At 31.6% G+C, this 14,387-nt stretch overlaps 1 protein-coding gene across 11 annotated transcripts in view; it reads right to left on the reverse strand.

Annotated features, from left to right (window-relative positions):
- LOC145292166 (3-phosphoinositide-dependent protein kinase 1-like) overlaps positions 1-14,387 on the reverse strand; it is a 145,345-nt gene that overhangs the window by 97,921 nt on the left and 33,037 nt on the right. For 6 of the 11 annotated variants that reach the window (XM_080138369.1, XM_080138367.1, XM_080138374.1 and 3 more), the window contains one exon: positions 2,252-2,290. The exons of the other annotated variants lie outside the window; for them this stretch is intronic. The gene's annotated coding sequence lies outside the window, so the exon portion shown is untranslated. The remainder of the gene's footprint in view (positions 1-2,251; positions 2,291-14,387) is intronic. 11 annotated transcript variants of the gene reach the window in all.

The raw sequence follows: 14,387 nt of genomic DNA on the forward strand, positions 1-14,387 counted from the left end.
TAAGTGCTATTGATAACCTGTGTCCAAAGAGATTGTCTCAAATTTCTACTTGTCGCTTGCAGCTTATTGGTAGTTACACAAGTTAAAAGCTAACATTAGATAATATAAAAATAAAAATAGTGTTTATTCAGGAGATAAGCTCAATTATACATTCATAATTACAGTTGGGGGTGGTAAATTGGGCATTAATTAGTCGAGCCCAGGAAAAAGTGGAGCCAAGCTTCAGTTAGATCATCAAAAATAAATGTTTAGAGAGCAGGTCAAATGTTTGTGTGTATGAAGACAAATTGAACTTTAACTTCAAATTTAATAAAATATACCCAAAACCAATGTTTTGGGTATATTTTAAGCAACAATTCCATTTAAACTTTAAATGATATTTTTTCCTTTTACGTTTTTGTAAATACAGGATTTATTTCCCTCACATGGCATGAAGATGTGACAAGGTTATGAATATGCAATTTGAAAATCCAGTACTCTAGAGAAAGAGCAATCTGGTCTGCAAAAAATACCTGGACATTTCCGTTAGCATTGCTCAGCAAAAGCACTTCAGACAATTAGCAACAAACCAAGCCATGGGCAAAAAGGTAAAGCTCGGTAGGGTGAACCTCCTAGAAGTGCACAGGACCTGAACCATATCTCAGCCAACAGAGAACAAGCCACCTCAACAATGGCTCTTACTCTCTACCAAGTATTTAGGACAAATTTTACTTTTTTTTTTTTTTTTTTTTTGCATAAAATAACTCTTAATTGTATCATCAGTATCAGCTAACTGAGGATTATACTTGCAATCTCCAGAAATGTCACTCAAAATGGATTATTACTTTGCATTTTTATCTGTTGTACTACAGGCCTATGTGGTCCAACAACCAAAGGTTACACAAATAAACAGTGAAGATGAAAACAATAATACAAATAATCAATCCTCATCTCAAAAATTCAGAAACCTAAAATTAGATGAAAACATTTCTATAAGACATCAGAATTTCATTGCTCTAATTCTTTTTTCATGTTGCCACAACAGTCTGGCCGATCTATTTCTATGACCTTCTATTGAAATAGAATCAGAAATCTATAAATCAATATAAATTATAGATCTGACGGAGTGACAAACTTTTAAAATAACAAAAAGAATGCAATGAATTGTCTGAATAACTCTTGAAATGTAATTAACATCTCTATTCTCTCTGCTAACCCTTTTTCCTTTATTTGAAATGACAATGACTCATCCAAAAAGGCTTAGATGTTAATTGATATTTCACATAAATCTTACTTCAAAGAGTTTCATAAATGGAATTATTTGAAGAACAAGCATCAATAACATGCAATGTTTAAAACCATGGAAACAGCAGAATAAATAAGCAACAAAGTTTATTCCTGTTTCTTAATTTTTGAGATGAGGATTGATTATTCATATTATTTGGATTCTCCAGAAGCACCAGTGGCGTAGCGGATAAAATACTTGGTAAAATTCAGTTGTAAATTACATTCTCAGTGAGGATGACAATCAAAATGCAACTGCGAATTATTAGTATTATTTGGATTCATCGGACTACTGTTCTCATCTTGAGTGTCATTTTCACAACGTTTCGGTCGATGTAACCTCCGATCTTCTTCAGGTGTATCTTGTCAAACTCAGGAATTTGGACAGAATTTCGAGCGGAACCCTTTATTTACTTCTCGGGACTACTTTCTACCTCATTGATCACTTACCTTTTTATTTTTGTTCTGCATCTCTGAAAATCATATATTGCTAGAATTTTAAATAAACTGACAATTATTAAGGTAATATTTTTATTAATAGTATTGACCCAGAGAGATATTAATTTAAAAGAAATACTATTAACAGTAAATTATAGATTGTGCCACGAAATTTCTATGGGCTCCAATACTATTTTTTTTTAATTTTGAAAAAGTTAAAAACTTTTTTGTAAATGTTTTTAATAAAAAAAAAAAAAAGAAAAAAAAAAAGGGTAACCAAACTGTCCAATTCATTATTTTAATGAATTAAATTAATTTTGTCAATGATAATAAATTACAAATTCTATCATATATTTTAAATCAGATTTTTTTTATTCAGCTTCCTGAATGGACATTTTTAATGTCATGACCTTGTTTCATTATTTAATACACTTCGCAAATGACATCATAAAATACTTCATAAGCAGTCAGTGGAAATTCAAGTTAAAATACTTGCAGTTTGAAAATATTGAACAAAAAAAAGAAAAATAATTTCACTGTTTGAACTTACGAGTCAATATTTTTGCTCCTCTCCGTTTCATTAAAAAGTCTGAAATATTAAGACAAATATTGATTTGTTAAGAGTTGCAAATCCCTCCCTCTCCTTATGTTGCGTTTTCATATTGTGTGAAAAATGCAAAAACACAGATAATTTATTTTGCTGTAAACAAAATTAAAACCATTTGTATTGAATAGTTATAAAACTATTCAGAGTTATCTGGCATTGCCCCTAAAGCTTAAACAAAATAGAAGAGTTAAAAAAAGAAAAAAAAAAAAAAAGAAAAAGAGAAACAGCTTTCTTTTAAAATTATATTTCTGTTCTATTCTGTTCTCGGTCAGTGAAGGTGAAGTCTTTCTAGACTAAGGCAATTATATTTTTGTACCCATCCAAAATGCTTCCTTTTGGGGAGCTAGATTTTCCCTCACATTAAAAACCGACCTTGTGTTTACTTTGCCCTTGTGGACAGGCAAGTAAATACGAACATCTTGACTAAATACCTCTAAACAAGGAAATTGTCAAACAATTTTATAGCTCTGAAAAAATTACAGTTCATGAAGGTGTGGGAGGGCGTTAAGGAATTTTTTATTTCTTTTTAGGAGACCAATCTATTTACATACATTTATCATTACCCACCTCCTAACACTGCAGCTAAAACATTAGGCCATTTTCATGTGTGGAATTTAACTCTCTCAAAAAGGAGGCATTTTGGATGAAGGCAAAATTTACTGTGATCAGATCTGTCAGTATTCTCTGGTAAGAGCTTCTCAGACGAACAGCAATACCCCACATGTATACATATACACTCGAGATAATGCCAGAGAGGATAGCTTAGGACTGAACTGGAAACATTAATTCATTCTGTGCGTTGTTGTGTTTCCTTGGATATGGCCATTTGGTAAAACCGTCCATCTGTAGTCAGCACATTTATGATATGAGCAATATCTGATAAATCATTGTTGATAAATTTCTCTGATCTATGCCAATAGAGATTAAACTTATTTACTGTAATCTATTATATAAAGGGTAATTTTTTTTTCTTCTAAATTTTATTTTGTTCTAGTTCGGGATGGGAAACATTCACCCACTATCTCATACATTTTTTTTTTTTTTACATAGGCATCACCACTTATCAAGGCCCAGAGACCACTCGAGGATAAGGGTTAAGAGTGTACAGTAGTCAATTGAACAATATAGTAATTGTTAGCAATAGAAATTAGGTAAATTTGTCAACTAAGTGGAACAGCTCATCAAGAACTTGTTTACATTGGACTTGAAGATAACCAGATTGTAGTCAGCTGGAAAGCAGGAGAACGGAAGACAGTTCGACAGGCGTGCAGTTATAAGAAAGAAGCTTTTTTCATGGAATCTACGTTTAAGTTTAGGCATAGATAAAGTGTGGGGAGAATTATTGATTGTGTTTTCAGCTAGACGAGTGTTTCTTGTGAAAGTTTGGCGAGGGGAGGGACCATAGATTGAAGCTCAGTCGAGCACTTGCCATGAAAATAACGATAAAGCAGACAAACGAGCAACATCTCTTCTGTGAGATAGAGGTTGCAGAGAAGAGAAAAGGACATCTCCTATGAGTCTGCAAAGTCTATTTTGAACTCTATCAAGTCCTTTCTAGCAGCTCCTGTCCAAATGTGGCAATACTACTCCATCCTTGGACGTACCTGGCTCTTATATAGATCTTTTTAAGATTCTAACCATCCCTTAAAGCACAAGTGTTTGAATCTCATGCACTTGGTTCACCGGGTATATTTGCCAGGAATTTTTTGAAATTATTCACGAGTCCAGTTGCTCCTATAATAACTGGAATGATAGAGATCTTCCTAAAATTACAGTTTATTTTCATATTGTACATAAGACCCCCCCCACTTAGTTGTTTAAGTGTGTATATGCCCAGATAAAACTAAAAGCTACAAAATAAACACCAACAATTGATCTGCAGTTTATAGGTTACATATTTTCACACACACACACACATATATACCTACAGTTTTATTTATATAATTAATCTATACTCTTGTAAATTTGGATTTTTTTTTTTGTGTATTGATATACATATTAAAACCCCCCTTTTTCTATTTATTTAAAAAGAAAATACAACTTTGTTATATATGGGTTGTAGAATTGCATTCATATGCAAAAGATCTAGCTAATTTGCATATTCTTTGAAACATGCATTTTAATTAATTCCCTATTAGTTTTTTCGGTTTTCTTATGGGATGATCATGTTTAGTTAACTATTACGTTTAATTATATTCATGCACATATTCTACATGATTTATATTTGCATAAAAGGGTTATAGTAAACACAAACCTCTTTCTATATATATTTATGTATGCATATATATATTTGTTAAAATTTTTTGCTTATCCCGTCAGTTTTTGGCCTCAACATGAAACTTAATATACAGGGTATTTGAGTCCATGTAAAATTTTATATTTGAGTTTTAGCTGGTGAAAATCAGTGCAAAAGTGTAAAAATATTAAAAAGGAAATTTGCCAGGTGAAAGTCGAACGCCGGCATTACGAATATGCATGCGTAACGTAATAACTATTGGTTCATGTTTTAATTTTTAACCCTGCAGCAAACATGTCTTCATAGCCCAGGCATTAACATTAAGGGAAAAAGTAAATCGTAAGCTAAATGATTCTTGGTGGTGGCACACGAGTCATTTTTTTTAAAAAAAACTTTAAATCTTTACTATATATTGGGTCCAATATAATATAATAAATACGATATCTGCATTAATCAAAATATCATATTTAAATGTATTTTATGACTGGGCAATGCCAGGCGGCCTGCTAGAATACATTTAAAAAAAAAAAAAAAGCAACTTGAAACCATTTTTAATGCAATACAGAAATTTTTTCACATTCTTCTGACCGTGACTTAACGTTTACTCATTATCTGTGTAGGCAAACACAGTATCAAAAAACAGTTTATAATTATTTTGAAGAGAAAATCTTCAAAACCCAGTATGATTTAGATGTCTACAACATTAAGATATTTGGTAAGAGAAGACATTCCTGATTAGGATAATTTTTATTTTTGTCCTATCCAGAGTGCTCTTTAGTGGAGCTGTCCACCACCCCATATAACTATGTGTCCAACTTTGCTTGTAGGGAGACAAGTAAATAGGGATCCATGAGAATTACACCATCAATGCCCATTTCCTCCAAATCTTTATATCGCACTTTAAAGATAGATAAAGAAAATTAGGATTAACTACTTTACTAGAGAGAAGAAAGGAAAGCAATTTAATTAAAATTTTCAAAATAATTAACAGCATTCTTGTACCATGAAGAATCCAGTAATTCATTTCCAAAATTACTATTTCAGGTTCTTTATATCTTCAAATAATTATGTTGTTTGATTTGGTTGTTTTGTGGAGGAAAATTGTTGTTTTTGACTTTGCAGAACATGATTGAGTTTTGCAAAGAGAAAGTGAAAAAAACATCAAGGTTTGGTGCATTTTAGACCAGAAAGCCAGTATCTTCAGACAGCCTGATCTGGTAACACCATGTAAATTGATACTCGATTAAGCGCTGAATTAAGATGAAAAGTGAGATGCCCAAAGAGGCATAACGAACACAGTTATCAGCATAAACGTAGTGATAAAGCTGTAGTACAATATTTAAAATATATATATATATATATATATATACTAAACAGATCAACAAACTTAGTTTGAAATCAATTATCATCCTAATATGTGGTAAAATGACTCAGCAGTTGTACACTTGAGACAAGACCATAAGTCTCTCGAGCTTTTAATCGGCAGCTTGAAACACTCAATCAAATATTAAAGTGCATACCATTGTGTGCCATGCAAAAAAAAAATTCCAAAACAGTAGAAAATGTTGACCAGAACACATGACCAATAGCAAAAACAAAATGTGGGAGAGATGTGAGAAGAGGAGGGGGCAGAGAGATTGTTTTATAAGGGATAATATAATTTGTTTTTATTGTTATTATATTTTTAAAATCATTCATTATCAGTTTGAGGGCATAACATCCTAGTTTTTGTTTCCTTGTGTTTATGTATCCCTGAAAACAAATGAGAAACAATAGCAACACTCCTTTACAATCAAAGTCCATTTAAAATGTATGTAGTGTTCGCCTTTTACCAATTATACATTATGAAAATATTTTTGCCAACAATCCTTCCACTAAGACGGACTTGCTTTTTAAAAACTGTCTGCGCATTTTTATTCAGACCTCCCCCCTCATCCCAAACTCTCCGCTCCTGAGCATTTAAAACACAATGAAGCTAAGAGAGAAATGTCCGCTAACAAGCAATTACCATCAACCAGTTAAATAGCGTGTAACACTGAAATCTAATGATTATTTTTTTAAATAGGTGCATAGATGAAAGCATTGGTGTATAAATATATGCGGAGAAACTGAACACATTCTTACATAAAACTATAACTGTATTTTTGCAACTACCTACGGTTATTGTTAGGTAGTTTTGTTTTGCAGCATATCAACCCTTTTCGGGTTATTTAATGACAAATCCTGTAATTTTAGAAAAAAGATTATGTTTCAAGTTCTTTATATCTTCAAATATTTATTCATGGTGTTTGGTTTGATTGTTTTGTAAAGAAAAATTGTTTTTGTTTTTGGAGTTTCAGAATATGATTAAGTTTGTAAAGAGAAAAAACCCCAAAAAACAATTGCATCAATGTTTAATGCATTTAAGTTAGAAAACCGATATTTTCAGACAGCCTGATTTGGTAGCACCAGGACATGCTGTTATGGATATAAGATTATTAAATGTAATTATCTGTGTATAACAAACATGCTTCCTTCTTCTGAAGAATTCTCCTAATATGCATTTCGAAACTAAAAGTCGCAGAGCGGCACTAGGGGCCTCAAATGATTTGATCTTTTATGGATCATCCTTTTATGGGTCTTTAACCGGTTTAAATAGTTTTTAAAGGGTTAAAAAGGAGTCTAAATTGAAAAAATCGTTATACATTTTGTACATTCTTCTTAGTTTATTTTTAATCAGTTCATATGCGTGTCACGTTGGTACAGTGGTAACGTCACCAGCTTTGAACGATACAGTTTTGCTTTCGGTTTCGGTTCTAGCTGATGACACCCAAAAATATTTTTTTTTTTAATTATTTTATTTTTGAAATCTTTTATTTTTGAAATCACGTCCATAATACAAAGTCCGGACAAATTAAAATATCATATTTAAGTGTATTTTATGACCGCTAGTTTTGTATACACAGGGCTCTACATTGCGAGTGAAACAATCACATTTGCAAGTGATTTTTCGAAGTGGTGACTAGAAATAATGAAATGCTTATCTTTTGGCGATTGTATTTTTTTCACTGACAATCTTCCAAAGCTCACTGAGTAAAAAATATCTTCAACTTTTTTTTATATAAAACGAACAAAGTTAAATTTTTTAAACAATAAAAGTTTAATAGAACAATATACTTTTAAAACAAAGACTGTTTAAAAATATTGGAAGTAATTAGAATGTTTATACCTTCAAGTATCAATATAAAATGTTGTATATTTAGAACTACATTTAAAAAAAAAAACAAAAAAAAAAACAGAAAAATCTTTACGATATAGTTACTCATCACAGAACTAAAATGTCATATTCTAAAAATCATGTGAGTCTTCTATTTGGCTAGTAAACGAAAAATATTTAGTTGTCAAAGATTAATTAAATTTTGTAGAGCCCTGATACAGCAGATCAATGTCAAGACTCATATTTTGTACAGCAAGGATAATGTAATAGTCATCCCTTTATCTAAAAAAATAAAATAATTCATGGAAGATAGTATAACTTAAATACAATATAAATAAAAAGATATTTTAACTACATAAGTTTAGACATTTTATGTTGTAAGAAAATTAGTATTAATCCAATCTAATAGTGCTCGATATAAGGTATTTGAGATAAACTCAATAATTCTTGGATTTTTTTTTTTTTTTTTTTTTTTTTTAGATGGTTGTATTTTTTTTTTCTTTTTTTATCGAAATCGTTCCAGGCAAGGTATGAAGCCACTTTATGTAAGGAGTTAAAATAAAAATAAATACTTCAAGGTCAAAACCTTGCCATCGATAAGTGTTAGATGGAATAGATTCTGATCCAGAAAACAGCAATCCTTCCCTCTTTGTCAGAAACATAGCCTATGGAATAAAAGGAAGCGAGAGTTACAAGGCTGCCGAAAGTAAACCCATTTTCTACTATCCTTGGAATATCAACTCTTTTCATATCATTTAGTGGCAAATTCAATTGATTTTGCAGAACATACAGTTTGGAAAAGTGAATGAAAAAAGAAAAAACGAAAACATTAATGTTTAGCGCAGTTTAAGGTCAGAAAGCCTGTATCTTCAAACAACCTGATTTGGTAGCACCTATTTTCATGTCAAAACTAATGTATTTCAACAAATGACTGTTTCTGTGTATAATAGTATTGGTGGGTTGAGAGCTGGAGATCACTGACAACTGAAAAGCAGCAGCATATTGGAAGGGAGTGATCTAAATCATGATTAACGCCAGAATAAATAATTCCGGATTTGCCGAAGCCATGACTAGTAAGAAGGATCTGACCAACAAAATTTGTAAACAAAAAAAGAGGTGTGCCAAAATACAGGCACGGCAATGCAGACCTAAAATATGTCAATTCATGTATCAAAATAATAGAAATTTGAGAAGCTATTTATATACAATTTTTGGCTTTGTTTTACAATCCACAGATTCGGAAAAGTAGTCAAAATTCAAATACATAACAAATAAATGTTATCAAAGGTTCAAAGGTACTCTTTCTACCTACCTGGAAATTTTTTAGTGGTTTTGCTCACTTTAAAATGTTTAATTGGTTCAAAAAAGAAAGTTTCTAGAGTTTATGCGAGAGCAAGAAAAATGGCCACGCTCTTGACTCGTAAAATTCTAAATTAAAAAAATGACATAAAACTAAAAAATTATACAAAATACTGTTAGAAGCCCACCCAATGTATGTCACAGTAGCATATATTGGTGGGTTTCTAACAGTATTTTGTATAATTTTTAGCTTTAACTACTTTTCAAAACTTTAAATTTTATGAGCTAAGAGCACAGTCATTTTTTTTTTTTTGCTCTCATATAAATTCTAGATACTTTGTTTTTCAAACCGATTAAACGTTTTAAAGTGAGCTAAATCACTAAAAAATTTTCCAGATAAGTAGAAGAGTTACTTATCTTGTCTTTTGACTAGTTTTTCGAATCCCTGGATTGTAAAACAAACCCCAATATTTTGATATACATTAAAACATTACCAGAGCAAATTTCATTAGTTTCATTACATTTGTTTCAATTCATACTATATTAAATTAAGCTTTAAAAAATATCTAAAAGTAATGAGACTCCTCGTTAACATCATGTAGTTACAGTGTGTGTGTGAAATTTTGTTTGAAGGATAAAAATATCCAATAGAATACGTTGATATAGATAGGAATAAAATAAAGTAAATAGAGCAACAAAAAAAAAAATCATGATTCGCTTGTGTTAATATTTTCTGTTCTTTAATTTTTTAGATGAGGATTCATAATTTGTATTATTTGAATAATTCGAACTACTGTTCTCATCTTGAGTGTTATTGACACAACATGTAACCTCCGACTATCTTCAATGTACCTTGTCAAACTTGTGAATTTCAAACAGAACCCTTCATTTGATCAATGGGGGTAACATACTCTTGTTTCGTTTAGCCATGACTGGGTAGATGTCCTAAGTAATTCACAATTGTATTTTTTGAGTGTCATCCACACTAAGGATTGAACCTTCAACAAGATGTTGGGACATAAAACTTACCCAAAGTGTTGTGCGAATAACACTCATGATAAGAACAGTAGTCTGAATAATCCAAATATGAATTAATGTTTTTTGTTCTTTATGTATTACCTTATTCCTATCTATATCAACACACACACACACACACAATCTGAAATCAAATCAATGATTTGGCATATATTCTAACCATTATAGTGATTATGCATTTTGAAACATCATGCAAAAGAATGATCTAATACAAAAATATAAAATCACCCCAATCTTGCAGAATGTTCTTACATCTTTGTAAATAACTATCAGGAAAAGCAAGATGGTTTCTACACTCCTTCAACAAAATGATTGAAGACTTTCCAAGAGTTAAAAAATGGTACCATAAAGATCCATTTCCTACAATTGCTAAAGTAATTGTAGCAACCAAAGGCATTTTATTTATTTTTCCAAGTAAAAAACACTGATCCTCTACTAGAAAATTGGCAAAAACAGACATGAACGGATGATACTTCTCACTTAATTGGATAATTAGCAAAATATCAGGCCATAATTTTCAGAAGATGCACACATGAACGTACATATTGTTTACTACAGTATTTTTTGTTAATGTAACCTTTTTTTTTATTATTATTATTCGACCACTTTTTTGTTTGAGGGCTCATTAATGAGGTAGAAGTGAACTTTAGAGGACACTGCCAAAATATTTTGAAAATCTAAACTCATGAATACATTTAATACCAAAGAAATATTTTGCCATTCTAATACTGTTAAATATCTGAATAGCTGTCTTCAAATCAGATATGAGCTGGACAATAGACAGATTAGGTTAGAAACATACCAAGTCGTTTCATCTTGAAGCCACATGATGAAAAATGATTTAAAAAAACAAAAACAAAAAAAAGAAGAATTATTTTAATCACAATTGAGAAAAATTGTGAATCACAACATTCCTTTGATCCACCGCCAATAAGGTGAACAATGGATAATAATAAATACGGTTTATACTAATTAGGTGACAACTTTTAGTATTAACTAAATGAAGGACAATTGGAATCTGAGACAAAATTAGGCATTAAGAAATTGGGTGAAATTATAAATTAAAAATATCATTTCAGAAATTGAAGATAAAAGATCTAACGTAATATAATGTAAATAAGTGTTATATGAACTTGAGGAAAATAGCAAAAGGTCTCCAAGTCAGAGAGAGACTGAAAAGAAACCTGGTAAGGGAGGCATATGAAAGAGTGATGGTTTACACATCAAACCAGGAAGCATTTACTCAACACATAAAAACAAGTTGAAGGCCTAATCTATTTATATATTTGTGCAATGGATTGTTTTGTTGTGTTAATAACGAACCATTGTTGTGTTCAACTGTAAATAGGCTTATTTTAATTAGATTGTTTTGGTTTTTTGTTTTTTTCATTAGGAATGGACGTTGTTTGCTGCCAGTGTATGAGATTTATCAGGTTATGGGCCCAGACCAATGCAATATCACTGCTATGTTATTGATTTGACATTCAAAACTTTGTTAAATTATATTTCATGGCCACAAAATTGAAGTGGATAGGTTTAATGGTTCAAATTCTAGGGAATGGAAATATATAAACGATACCTCTTATACCCTGTTGATAAAGATGTTGAGAGACACAAACTGCATGATAAAGAAAGTGATCTTGCTTATTCTCTTATCATATCGTGTATTTACAAGGCACAATACATCCAGGTTTAGCACATTTAGTCCTCTAAAAGATGCATGGGGTGCTCTTAGTCAACAGGAAGTTATGTGACAAAATTACCATAGTGTTCATTACCAGCCAGAAAGTAACATCCCTGAAAATCTAAATCGCATGAAAACCTCATACAATTGATTGAACGAAATGGGAGATACAATTATTGATAAACAGCTTGCATGCGGTTTACTTACAAGTCTCCCTCTTTTATATGAAATATGAATTACCTCACCAGAACTTGGAAAATAAGTACAATTATGATAATACCTGGATAATAGACCCTAGTGCATCTGATCACTTGTCTTTGAAACGACGAGCATGCTGGATCCCCCTTCATGAGTGAAAAATTTACTTTCATCATGACTAATGATTGTGCAAAATTTTTTAAAAATTCAAGACGTGGTTATTGAGAAAAGTGCGAACAAATGAACAGAAGTGAATTACTAGGTCTAATCTCTTCTTTGTTGGGGGGACCAAAAATCTGATTTGTCTGATTTAAGATTGTCCTTACAAAATGATTTCTAGTGAGATATGCTGAAGGAAAGAGAAAGCTACATTGTAATTTTGGACTTGGTGATAAGATTTCAAATGCATATTCTGCTTGTTCCTAAATTGTGCCAAAACATTTATTCAACACAGGGAGAGTCTCAATTCACAACAGGCAGTGACTCCATAGTCTTGATTATTTGTTTCATATGCATATCATACCTCAACATGGCAAGTTTCAAAATATAGCAAGAGGGATTCAGCATATTGGAATGAAACATTTAGAAAGCACACTGTCTGGGGATGAAGTACCTGGAAGAAGTCCTTTTTACAAAAAAATCCCTTTCTGTAAGATGTATTAAAGGAGAGTTGTATAAGAAAGCTTTCAGAAATATAGAATCCGTTGCATATTACTTGCTTGAACTGGTACACACTGATGTTTGTGATATGATTTAACATTTAGTTGATGTTAATTGATACTATATAACATTCACTGATGATAAATTTGTGCATACAAATTTCATAAAACACAAAAGTGAAGCTAAAATGCTGAAAATGTCTTTGAAACCATGTTAAGATGCAAATATTTTCTTTAAATAATTAGATTTTAATTTCATTCTTATGATTTTTGGATAGCAACATAAATTATTAGAGAAAAACAAGTTTTTATTTTTGTAACTAAAATACTCTCAGCTTGTGTTGTTATATTGACATTCTGTGCAGATGATGCTGCGCGTGGATAAAACCTCTGTACTTTGAAAATTTTCTTAGGCGCATGATCACGGTAGTATAATTAGAAGTGGCAAAAAAAAGCTCTTACAAATTTAAAAATAAATCTAATGATTTGTAATAAAATATTTGCGTTTTAATATTGTTTCAAAGACATTTTGTTTATTCAAAATTTTTAATTTTCTTAGAAGATTCTTCTAAGAGCATTTTTTTTGACAATTTCATTACAAAAGAGAAGCATTTTATAAATTCAAGAAATATGTAAATTTGGTGTAAAAATATAATCAAGGAAATGATCTGCGATCTGACAATGATGAGGAATACAACTATAAATTTGTTGATTTTTGTACATTATGTACGATTTGCATTCAATGCTAAATTCCTCGGACACCTAAGCAAAACGTGTGGAGTGATTAAATCACACTTTGTGAACCTGTCTGTACTATGCCCCAAAAGTGCAAATTTACCCAATTTATTGTGGGATGAAGTTACTGCTACAACAACTTACATCAACAACCATTCTCAAACATCTGCTGCAGGGAATATTACTCCATACGAACATTGGTATGGACAGAAACCAGGCACGTCATATTTTTGCATATTTGTCTGTTTGGCATATATCCACATTTTGTTGGATACCTGTTTGCTACAAAAGGTTGAAAGTTCTTTAATTCAATTTCAAACATGTTTGTAAGTCTTGTCAAGTTGTATTCTTGTCAGATCAGTTCTGGTGATTGTCATGAAAGTGGATGTGGTCAGACCAGATGTGTAGATTGTGTTGTCCATGAAGAGGATTCAAAAGAATAAGAATCATTTCAGAGTGCTGAATACTAAACCTAATGTAGAGGTTGCGTCTGTTGCTGAAATGATTTCTGTTGATATTGACCATGACAATCTACTTGTACAAGCAACACATGAGCAAACCTTTATGCAGAAACTTTCTATGACTGGCACAAAGTGTCAAAGGATGTTCATCATATTGTCTGCACCAATTGTACTGGATCGCATCATTGAGTTGGCATTCAGCTAAGATTGGTTTTACACACCAGTCAAAGTTCAAACCTCGACAATCAGTTCGTCAGAAATAGGGCCAATTCTGTGATGTTTAATCTGTTGAGCTGAGGCATCCATTCTATTTAGCCCTAGTTTAGCCTCCCAGCTTTTGGGTAGAGCAAATTTATTACTTGTTGTCTGACACGCCTTTACAGAGGAATGCCGCCGGAACTACTCATGCATTTTGGCAGGGCCAGAGTGCTCCTCCTTCAGGGGTGCTGGCTTGATTCTTCCCATCTTTCAACCTTGTGTCATATCCCTCTATGGTGGAAGGATGATAAATACCTACTGCCTGAATGCTGTTATAAATAAACCAACATTGAAGAGGCCTTATCTGAAACTACTGAA

This window comes from Euprymna scolopes, chromosome 13, assembly GCF_053919585.1.
Source record: "Euprymna scolopes isolate OS-2025 chromosome 13, ASM5391958v1, whole genome shotgun sequence".
Taxonomy (NCBI): Eukaryota; Metazoa; Mollusca; class Cephalopoda; order Sepiida; family Sepiolidae; genus Euprymna; species Euprymna scolopes.